The sequence below is a fragment of the Nomascus leucogenys genome, chromosome 18 (assembly GCF_006542625.1).
Source record: "Nomascus leucogenys isolate Asia chromosome 18, Asia_NLE_v1, whole genome shotgun sequence".
NCBI classification, from domain to species: Eukaryota; Metazoa; Chordata; class Mammalia; order Primates; family Hylobatidae; genus Nomascus; species Nomascus leucogenys.
Genome location: NC_044398.1, coordinates 64141414 through 64151379, shown reverse-complemented (window position 1 = coordinate 64151379; position 9966 = coordinate 64141414). Strand labels below are relative to the sequence as shown.

Here is a 9966-nt window from a genome sequence, read left to right as displayed (position 1 = left end):
TAGATACAATTATGAGAGAAAGGAAGGAAAAAAACACAAGGAAGAAGGTCCAGAAATCATTTTCATAGTGACATGGAATGCACAACGTTGATCACATTAACATCAGACACTACCCAACTAAGCTAATAAGCCATGGAAAATTGCAGATGTTTAAAAGTCAGTAACGAAATAAAACCCAGACTGTTGACCTACACATGTGAGTATGCCTAAATATAGGCCCTTAAAACTATGCCTCTGGGTGAAAGGGAAAAAAATTAATAAAGATTGAAAGCTCTGTCTACATAGCTTTAGATGCTAGTGTTTAAAAAAAGAAAAAATAAACAAGGCTAATAATATTTCAAGGTAGAGCCTGAGATGGCAATGTGTTCAACGTGCAAGATTTCAGATTACATGCTTTCAGTGTATACAACTTCAGACATTACTTCAAAGCAGGCAAAATGTACCTCTTTAAACTATGCATACAGTATTCAAGGCTCTAGTTGCTGCTGTGCAATATATGGTTTGTTATATCAGTGGTTACAGCTTGAGATGGCCATATATAAATGGTTTGGTGCACAATTTAGGACTCCAGTGTATATGATTTATATAACTTTAGGTGCCAGTATTTATAGAGTACTCAGAATACACATTTCCTCATATCCAGAATATATACCTGAATTCACTAGTGGATACAGCTTCACATGCTTAAGTAATTCAGATCAAAAGCTTTCCATTTGAAGAAACTGAGGCAAGAAAGGAATTTCATAAATAATATTCATATAGTGTATGTGAGTTTGGGTTTCCCAGAGAAACAAAACCAATAGGATACATATATACAAATATATTTACTATAAGGGGTTGGATTTTGTGGTTATGGAGGCTCAGAAGTCCCATGTTCTACAGCTGGAAAGCTGGAGACCCAACAGAGCCAATGGTATAGTTTTAGTTTGAGTCCAAAGGCTTGAGACTCATGAAATTTAATGGTGTATGGTCCAGTATGAATCTGGGCCTGAGTTCAAAGGAAGGACATAGTTCTATTATCAGTCTTCTTTAAAAGATTTTCTTTAATACTGGACATTCAAAATAAATTATACTATATGCAGGCTAAATGCACAGCACACTTTAAATATGATTTAATACAATTTAAAATGTTCTTCCACAATTCATACACTTCCAACAATTAACAAAATGAAATAATTACAATCTATTAGGCCATGAGAACATTGAGTCCTGTGATACTTAAATTGACTGCCCTAACTTAAAGTTTTAATTTGTCTTTTTTAATTTGTTAGCTGCTGGCCCATTTATAAAATAAATCCTGGTAATGTTCAATGATGCCAACTTTCTTCTACAAATGGCAAGATAAAACGGGTGTAGAGTCATGAAGAAATAGATGTCATTGCTGTCATGCTGCTATTCTTATGGAAGACTGGTAGACCATGAGTATCAATGTATCAGAAAGAGAACAGGTGGGGAAAGTTCATGCAGCCTTGACCTGAAAGGACAATGTTGATCTTAATATACATTGAAAAACTGTTATACAGATAAATAAGAAAATAAATATATGTTGCACAAATATATATAGTATATTTAGTGTATATTTATATGAATAGAGTATATATATAAATACTATATAATAAATGTGTGTGTATGCATGTGTGTTTATGTGTGGGTGTTAGGTACTGAGAACAATATAGAGATCAATAAAATCTTTTAAAATTTAGCTGGTATTTATTGCCTACCTAGTAACTTTCAGATAAACTCATTGTTGTTTAACTTTTTGCTCAACAATAAGCAGTATGTTCTATGTTGTATTAGTTTCTTACGGCTATCTTAGCAACGTACCACAGATTGGGTGGCTAAAAATAACAGAAATTTATTGTCTCATAGTTCTGAAGTCTAAAAGTACAAAATCCAGGTGGTAGTGGGTCTTCTTACTCTTGGGAACACTCTACGCTGTCTATGGAGTAGCTGTAATTTCACTACTTTACTTTTTTAATAAACTTACGTTTACTTTGCACTGCAGACTCTCCCTGAATTCTTTCTTGTGTGAAATCCAATAACTCTCTCTCTGGGTCTGGATCGGGACCAATTTCCTGTCACATTAGAAAGGCAACACTCCCTCTGAAATCCTTACTTGTCTCATCCTATCTTCTGGTGGTTTGCAGGCAATCTCTGCTGATCTTTGGCTCACAACTGCATAACTCCCATTTTTGCCTCCATTGTCACATGGTGTTCTCCTGGCATTTCTCTCTTTCCTCGCATGTCTGTCACCTTATAATGACACCAATCATATTTGACTAGAGGCCCACTCTACTCTAGTATGATCTCTTCTTAACCAATTACATCTTCAATGACTCCACTTCCAAATAAAGTCACATTTTGAGCTATTGGGAGTTAGAATTTTAATATATATTTTTGTGGGAAACATAATTCAATCCATAACATATGTGTTATCTAATTTCATCCTATTTAATCTTATAATTTAATTTTTATTATCACTATTTTACAGATACGAAGAAGTTCTAAGTCAAATAAGTTTAATGAACTTCCAACTAATAACTGGAGAAATTGACATTTGAACCTCATCTTTCTAATCACAAAGCCAGTAAGGGAATTCTTATGAAAAACAGCTAACTAAAATGCAAGACAGTTAAATCAGTGCCACTAGATACAATGGAAGGAAAAGAGGTAATTAATTACTTCTGACTGGAGAGATCATGAAAGGCTTAATATAGGTTATTAGAGTTGAGTTCAATCTTAGTAGGTGGGTTGGAATTTATTAGGGGAAGGAGAAATGTGTAAAGGTTGGGAGGGCTTTGAAAATCACATGAAAAGATCATGGTATTTAAACCAATTGTCCTTTTCCACTCAAGTAACAAATCTTAGAAAACCTCGCTCAATCTCACTTAAAAAGGGAATGTATTGGTTCAAGTAATTGAAAGTCTAGAAATAGAGCAAGATTCACAGTTAGCTTACTTCAGTGGCTTCAGGTCTGTGAATTCACTCCAATTTCCCTCAGCTGCATCAGCTTCAGACAGGCTTTCTTCTCAGGCTTTTTCTCTTACATGTCAAAATAGATATACTCTATGTACACCAAGATTTGCCAAGAAAGAGATTCTATTCTCTCCTAGCATTATAAGAAAGAGTCCTGAGATTCTCGTTTATTTCACATATATCTATTCTTGACCCAATAACTCTATGTCATAAATGTGAATATAATTGTAAAGAAGTTAGAACAGTACATGGAACACATTTAATATTAGGTAGGTATTAGTTGCTATTACTAGGTTCTCATTCTTGATGACACAGAGAACATTGTATATACCTCTATCATTATACCTAATATGTATTTTATTATTTCAGTGAGTGTTTCCTTTTCTATTCAGAGTTTCTTAATAATGGCCTATCACAGCTTACTCATCTTGTATCCCCAATAACTATCATGTTGTAAAACATACGTCCAGTTGTTTTTTAAATGAAAGAATGCTTAGTGAATGTGAAAATGTATTGGAAGGATATATACAATGAGACTAGGTTATTTGCATAAGAATTGAGTAATAGACTAAATTCACTGTTATATACTCCTTTTTCATTACATGAACATTACTTTTTTAGTATTAAATGAAGAGTGAGAAAAATTATACAGTTATATCGCTTTTGGTAACTCATTAAAACTACATAGAACTCCGGAAACTCTTGGTAGTAGCATGAAATTTAATTTCTCTCTTCTTAGAACTTCAACAGATTAACTAGAAAGTACTGAATATTTTCTACTTGATTCAACGAATGTTTACTAATCATTGATTATGGAAGGAACCAATTATAGTACCTGATACTAGGGGGAAACAGTTGAATCAGTCATTGTCCTAAAGATGTATATTGTTAAGAAGTGTCACAGTTAAATCAACATGCCATGCCCATAATTTCAAAAGATTTTATTAAGGTTCCAGAGAAACATAAGGTTTCTGGAAACTATACACTTTAGATGTATTGTTAGAAATATAAATATTCTAGGTGATATGTATATTATAGTCAAGCTAATGTCACGCTTCATCAAATTGATTATATTTTATCTGTTGTTATCTTACAGGAATACAACTATCTGCTATCTAATTTCTTTCTAAGAAAAGTCTAATATAATTTCAAATACATTTTTCTATTAATCTCTGTTATTTACTGAAAACTGCCCACCTGCTTCTTTTTTTGAATTTCAAATTTTGATTTATTCTTTCTTGGAAGATGATTTTTAAATACAAGCATTATGATTATATATGTTTAAATATATGATGCCTTATGTTTATTTTGAAACACACACACATATACGGTGCTTAGAAAAATAAACTTCTGGCGTCCATAATTACAGAAACAATAAGATGGTATCTCTCACCTGCCTCTTCTTCCTGAATCTATCATGCTGCTTGTAAATGTGGGGAACTTTATATTTTTAGCAGATGTGTTTAACCTTTTATAATTTAGATTCCTTTTCACAAACACCTTAATATTTCATTAATCTAATGAAGTATTATGATTTTATAGAGAAGGAAAGAGGCTCAGAGAAGGTAAGTGACTTAAAGTCACATAATCAGTAAGTACACTATGATCACAAACCCATGACTTTTGAATATAAAACCCAATCTTTTTACTATGCAGTGCTGAAATTGAGGGCAAAATGGTCTATGCACAATGAACCCAATTAGAAAGTACCAATACTTTTAAGTTTTGACCAGAGAAATCCAATTAAACAAACCGGAGAAATCCAATTAAACAAATTAGCTGGTCCAAGCTTTGAGTTAAATATTTTTTTCTGATTGCATTTAGTCTTCATCTTAACCTTTGGTCACTGGTGTCCTGAAATTTCTTGACTTCTCTGCTGTCAAGAGTTAAATTTTCTTTTTCTTCTATTAATAGCTTCCAGCTGGTCCATCATAGTTCAGTACAGGCTGTTTTGAGTCACACAACTTGCTCTATCAGTTGGTTTGAATGTATAGCTTATGTACAAATAAATTTTAGCTTTCCTTTCTGATTTTCAGCCTGGAGCAGTGGCGCACTAATCTACTGCTGCATTATCCACAAACCTCCGTGTCAACTATTGCCAAGGCTCATTGCAAGGTCAGAGTCTGAGATCTCATTGAAGCTCTTCCATCAGCAAACCAATACATTGATTCTTTACTTCTTTTCTGACTCAGGTCTGCTGTTAGTATTTATTGCAGTAATTCTCTTTAAAATATCATGCTAATTGTCCTAAGTTCTTCTTACATTCAGATCTTTTCCAGTAATTCGAGATCACATAATTCAAACATCTACTTAGCTACACTGGGTTCAGGCTGAGAGCCTGTTTCTCAGCCCAGCCTCCTGGGGTAATCATCCACACACACCTGGCTCGGCTGCATTGACCAAGAGTAACAGTGCATCTGCACCTGTCTAAGCAAATTTCTGAGATCTTGCCAATACTTTGTAACACACACATGCTCATTTACACAATCTTAGGGACTGAGTCTATTTGTCTCTGTATCCTCTACAACTATTATGTGTCAGGCACATGGCAGGTGCTCAGTAAAGAATTCTTAATGAATGAATTCTCAGCCTTCTGCTGGAATTCACTTCTATCAGATACAAACCACCCAATTTTAGTTTAGTATTTTTTTAACAGGCTATAAAATAGGCCTTAGCCATACCATCTGGATTAGGTATCTTTAAAAGGATCATTCGTTTAAACATATGTACTGGGATTTTTTCTAGTTCAGGAATCACTCAGTGTTACAGAGAAAGAAAACTGTGGCTGGAGTATTGCTATACATACTCCTGCCTATGCACTGTGTTCTCTTTACCTGAGAGGTAGAAACAGGGGTTAGAAGTACTTTAGTGCAATAACATGCATATAGTTGACACTATTGTATTGCACACTTAAAAATAGTTAAGGTAATTCTATGTTTTTACCACAGTAATAAAAAGTATTAAAAATTGTGCTTGCTTCAGCAGCCGATATACTAAAAAAGTTTTACTGGACATGCTAAAGATTCAGAACAACTCTTGGGGAAAAAAATCAGAGAAGCCCTCGCAATTTCTTTGGAAACTCATTGCTAGAATACAATAAAACCAGCAGCTAGCTACTCAAATCTATACAACAGTCATCTCTCACAGAAATAACCTCTGGTTATGTTCAAGCTTTTTCACAGAATTTGCAAAGCCCTTCATGATCAGGCCTCTGTTTTCTTATGGCCAACCATGAACAAGTCAGTGTTCCTTGAACAGACAATTTCTTCATATCTTAGGGCTATGCCAATGGTACTCTCTTGCCTCAAACACTTTTCTAACCATTTTTCTTCTGGCTATGTCTTATTTATCGTGATCTCAGCATACCACAACCTCCACCTCCCGGGTTCAAGCGATTCTCCTGCCTCAGCCTTCCGAGTAGCTGGGATTACAGGCATGCACCACCATGCCCGGATAATTTTTCGTGTTTTTAGTAGAGTTGGGGTTTCTCCATGTTGGTCAGGCTGGCCTCGAATTCCTGACCTCAGGTGATCTGCCCGCCTCGGCCTCCCAAAGTGCTGGGATTACAGGGCATGAGCCACCGTGCCCAGCCCCTACATATCATTTCTTTAGGGAGGTTTTTTTAAATTCCCTAATGTGGTTTGGACTTTTTTTTTTTTTTTTTTTGAGACGGAGTCTCACTGTGTTGCACAGGCTGGAGTGCAGTGGAGCAATCTCGGCTCACTGCAAGCTCTGCCTCCCAGGTTCAAGCCATTCTCCTGCCTCAGCCTCCCGAGTAGCTGGGACTAAAGGCGCCCACCACCACGCCTGGCTAATTATTATTATTATTATTATTATTATTATTATTTGTATTTTTAGTAGAGACAGGGTTTCACTGCGTTAGCCAGAATGATCTTGATCTCCAGACCTCGTGATCCACCTGCCTCGGTCTCCCAGATTGCTGGGTTTACAGGCGTCAGCTAAGGCGCCCGGCCCCAACCACCCACACTCTTATAGAAGTCTGGCTTTTTCCTTTGTAGCATGTAATACAATTGTATGTAATTATGTAATATTAGTTCCTCCCACAAGACTGAAACTTACATGAGGTAGGGAGTATTTCTCTTGCTAAGCACTTGTATTACCAGGTCCCCAGTACCTTGTATAGAGCAGGTATTCAATATTTCCTTTCTAGGTAAGGGAAGTATTTTAAAAGATATTTACCCTGCAAATTCATCTTAATAGATTTCTCAAAGGAGTAGGTGAAGAGGCACAGAAAATTTGTGAGCTTGGTGGTGGAGACAGTGGCTGCAGGGCCCTAGATTAAAGAAGTTTAGGGCTGGGTGAGTAAGTAAGCAAGAAGCGAGAAATGAGGACACTATAGGACGCTCACTTAATGAGGTTTCCCCTCCATTGCTCCACCATCCCACACCACCCCAAACAAATCATTAAACCTTAGCTTATGTATTCACTTCATTAGAGAATTAGGTAAACCTCACATTACATGGCCAAGACCAAAAGAGTTTTGCACAGTTAGAATGTGTTCAACAAACCTGTCACAATTGAACTGGAATAGATTTCAACTAGGAGATGATTGTGTTCCTCCAAATAACCTTCTTTTCAGAAGATGACATTCCTCTAATATGTGGAAAGGCAGTAAATGCACTTTCTTCTCTCTGCCACTGAGGAAGAAATTCTCCCTCTTGAGGAACCAACACTATTTCTTTTGTGCTGCTCTTTTCCCTTCTCGTTTCTTTGGTTTCTCCTTTCCACGAAGCTTTATTAGTCGTTTTTGCTCATCTTTAAAATCTTGATGCTTATCTCTGTAGAGTCCAAGAAATCGGAGTGTCCCCGTGAGTGCAGTGTAAGTATTGTGGTCTGGGTATCAGTCATAAGTTTCCTTTTTCTTGGCCATGGGAGGTTCACTAAATAGTTTCACCACTTTCATAGCCTTGGAATCAGTAGGCCTGGCGACTTGACAAAATAGCCGAGCCCTGAGACAAGACATGCTCAAAGCATATTCTGAAAGGGAGGACATTTCTTGAGTGGCAAGTAGCTAGAGTTCCTGGACCTGACCTTCCTAACCTACCGCGCCCTCTTCCAGGCTCCTAGCTCGCGCTGGCGACTATTACCCCCACCTGCTTCTTATAACAAACAAATAAAAAAGAAACATATTTTAACTGATAAAATATGTAATCAGATATTTAATAATTGCTATTCCTTCAAGTCATCCTCTTTAACACAAGTCACTTTTTTGTCATTACCTTATTTTTTTGTACTTCGTTATTAAGGTGACTAATATGAACTTTTCACTGATTGATTCTCTTCTCTGTTAATCCATATAACAGATTTTCTTTGTAATTTGAATTTTAACGTTGATTTTTTAAAAATATTTATGAGCACATAAATTATTTACTAGAAATCTCTTTCTTTCAGGTATTGTATTCTTCAGACAGAAACATTTAGGGAAATTCTTGTTGAAACCTTCAGTTTAGGCCTGACAGTTTTCTTTTGAAATGGTAGCAGCATTGAGTCTCCAGCACTCATTATTGTATTTTATATGCACATAACATAATTAAATGAAGATGTTACTTCAAAATTGATTGATAACTGAGAAATTTATTGGTTTTTTTTTTTTTGCTTTTATGAAATACAAGTTCATTAAGATTTTAGTAGAGAAGATTTAGCAGACAGAAGTAAACCATAAGGTCTGGCAACTTTTTTCCTTTTTTTTTTTTGGTGTTTATTCGCATTGAATATCTCTTTATCAAGTTCCAAAAGTTATGCTGCTCCCTTTGAGATCTAGCTCAAATACAGACAAAATCACCTTTCCTTAGTTCTTATGAATCTCATAATGAGCTTTTGATAAAACACCAAAAGCCAAAATTGACAAATGGGATCTAATTAAACTAAAGAGCTTCTGCACAGCAAAAATTTTTAAATGAAAAAGCATTTAAAAGTTTACAAAGCCTTTTTTTTAAATCATAGGTGTCTCATTTCATTCCCTTTACCCAAAATATTAGCTGTTTCTTCACATCAACTAATGGGTATCATTTAAGTGATAATGTACCAGGCTTCCTTCAGTCAAAATGCTGAATACTCATATTTCATTAAGAGAGGATCTTCTCTTAACCAACTTGAATATTTTAAAATCAAATTTAGAGAATTTAGTTTCAACCTTCAATGCTACTTTGGCACCATTTGGAACTCTTTCAAAATTTTGGTGTATTATCTAAAGAATTTTATCTTTAAATAAATTAATTGAAATGTTAGCTGTGTAATGCTAGATATCCTCTTCTGGTGAAATAAGCCAAAGTACTGAAAAACAAATACCACATTATCTCACTTACAGGTGGAGTGTAAAAACGTTGATCTCATAGAAGTAGAGAGTAGATGGTGGTTAGCAGGGGCTGGGGGGGGATCTGGGGAGATGGTGGTGGAAGAATACACAATTTCAATTAGAGTAAAGGAATAAGTTCAAGAGATCTATTATGCAGCACAGTGATTATAGTTAATAACGATGTAATGTACTGTATGCTTGAAAGTTTATAATAGAGCCGATTTGAAGCATTTTTCACCCCAGAAATGTTTGTGAGGCAATACATATGTTAATTAGCTCAATTTAGCCATTTCACAGTGTGTACACATTTCAAAACAGCCTGTTGTACACAACAAATTTATATAATTTTTGTCAGTTTAAAATATATTTTAAAAAATAAAAAACTACAAATAACAGTAATTTCCTATGTACATGGCAGGATGACTTTCTTATGCATAATAGAAATGTGAATAAATTACAGTAATAATTGTCCAGGTATTTTAATAGTGAAAGAGGCCAGAAAAATTCTGAAGGTGCGAAAAGAAATTTTAATTTACTAAAATGCACAAAGCAAAGCACAAAGCAATTCAGAAACAACGGATAATTTCATTTTTAATGCTGGTTAGCCTTGAAAACAGAGATGTTGTTGAATTGCTTGTTATTATGTTGAAATCTACAACCATAGTTTGAATTTT

General features: G+C 35.2%; 1 pseudogene; it reads right to left on the bottom strand.

The window, feature by feature from the left end:
* Nucleotides 1–7668: 7668 nt before the first annotated feature.
* On the bottom strand, nt 7669–7990 carry LOC100606916 (annotated as a pseudogene).
* Nucleotides 7991–9966: the final 1976 nt, after the last annotated feature.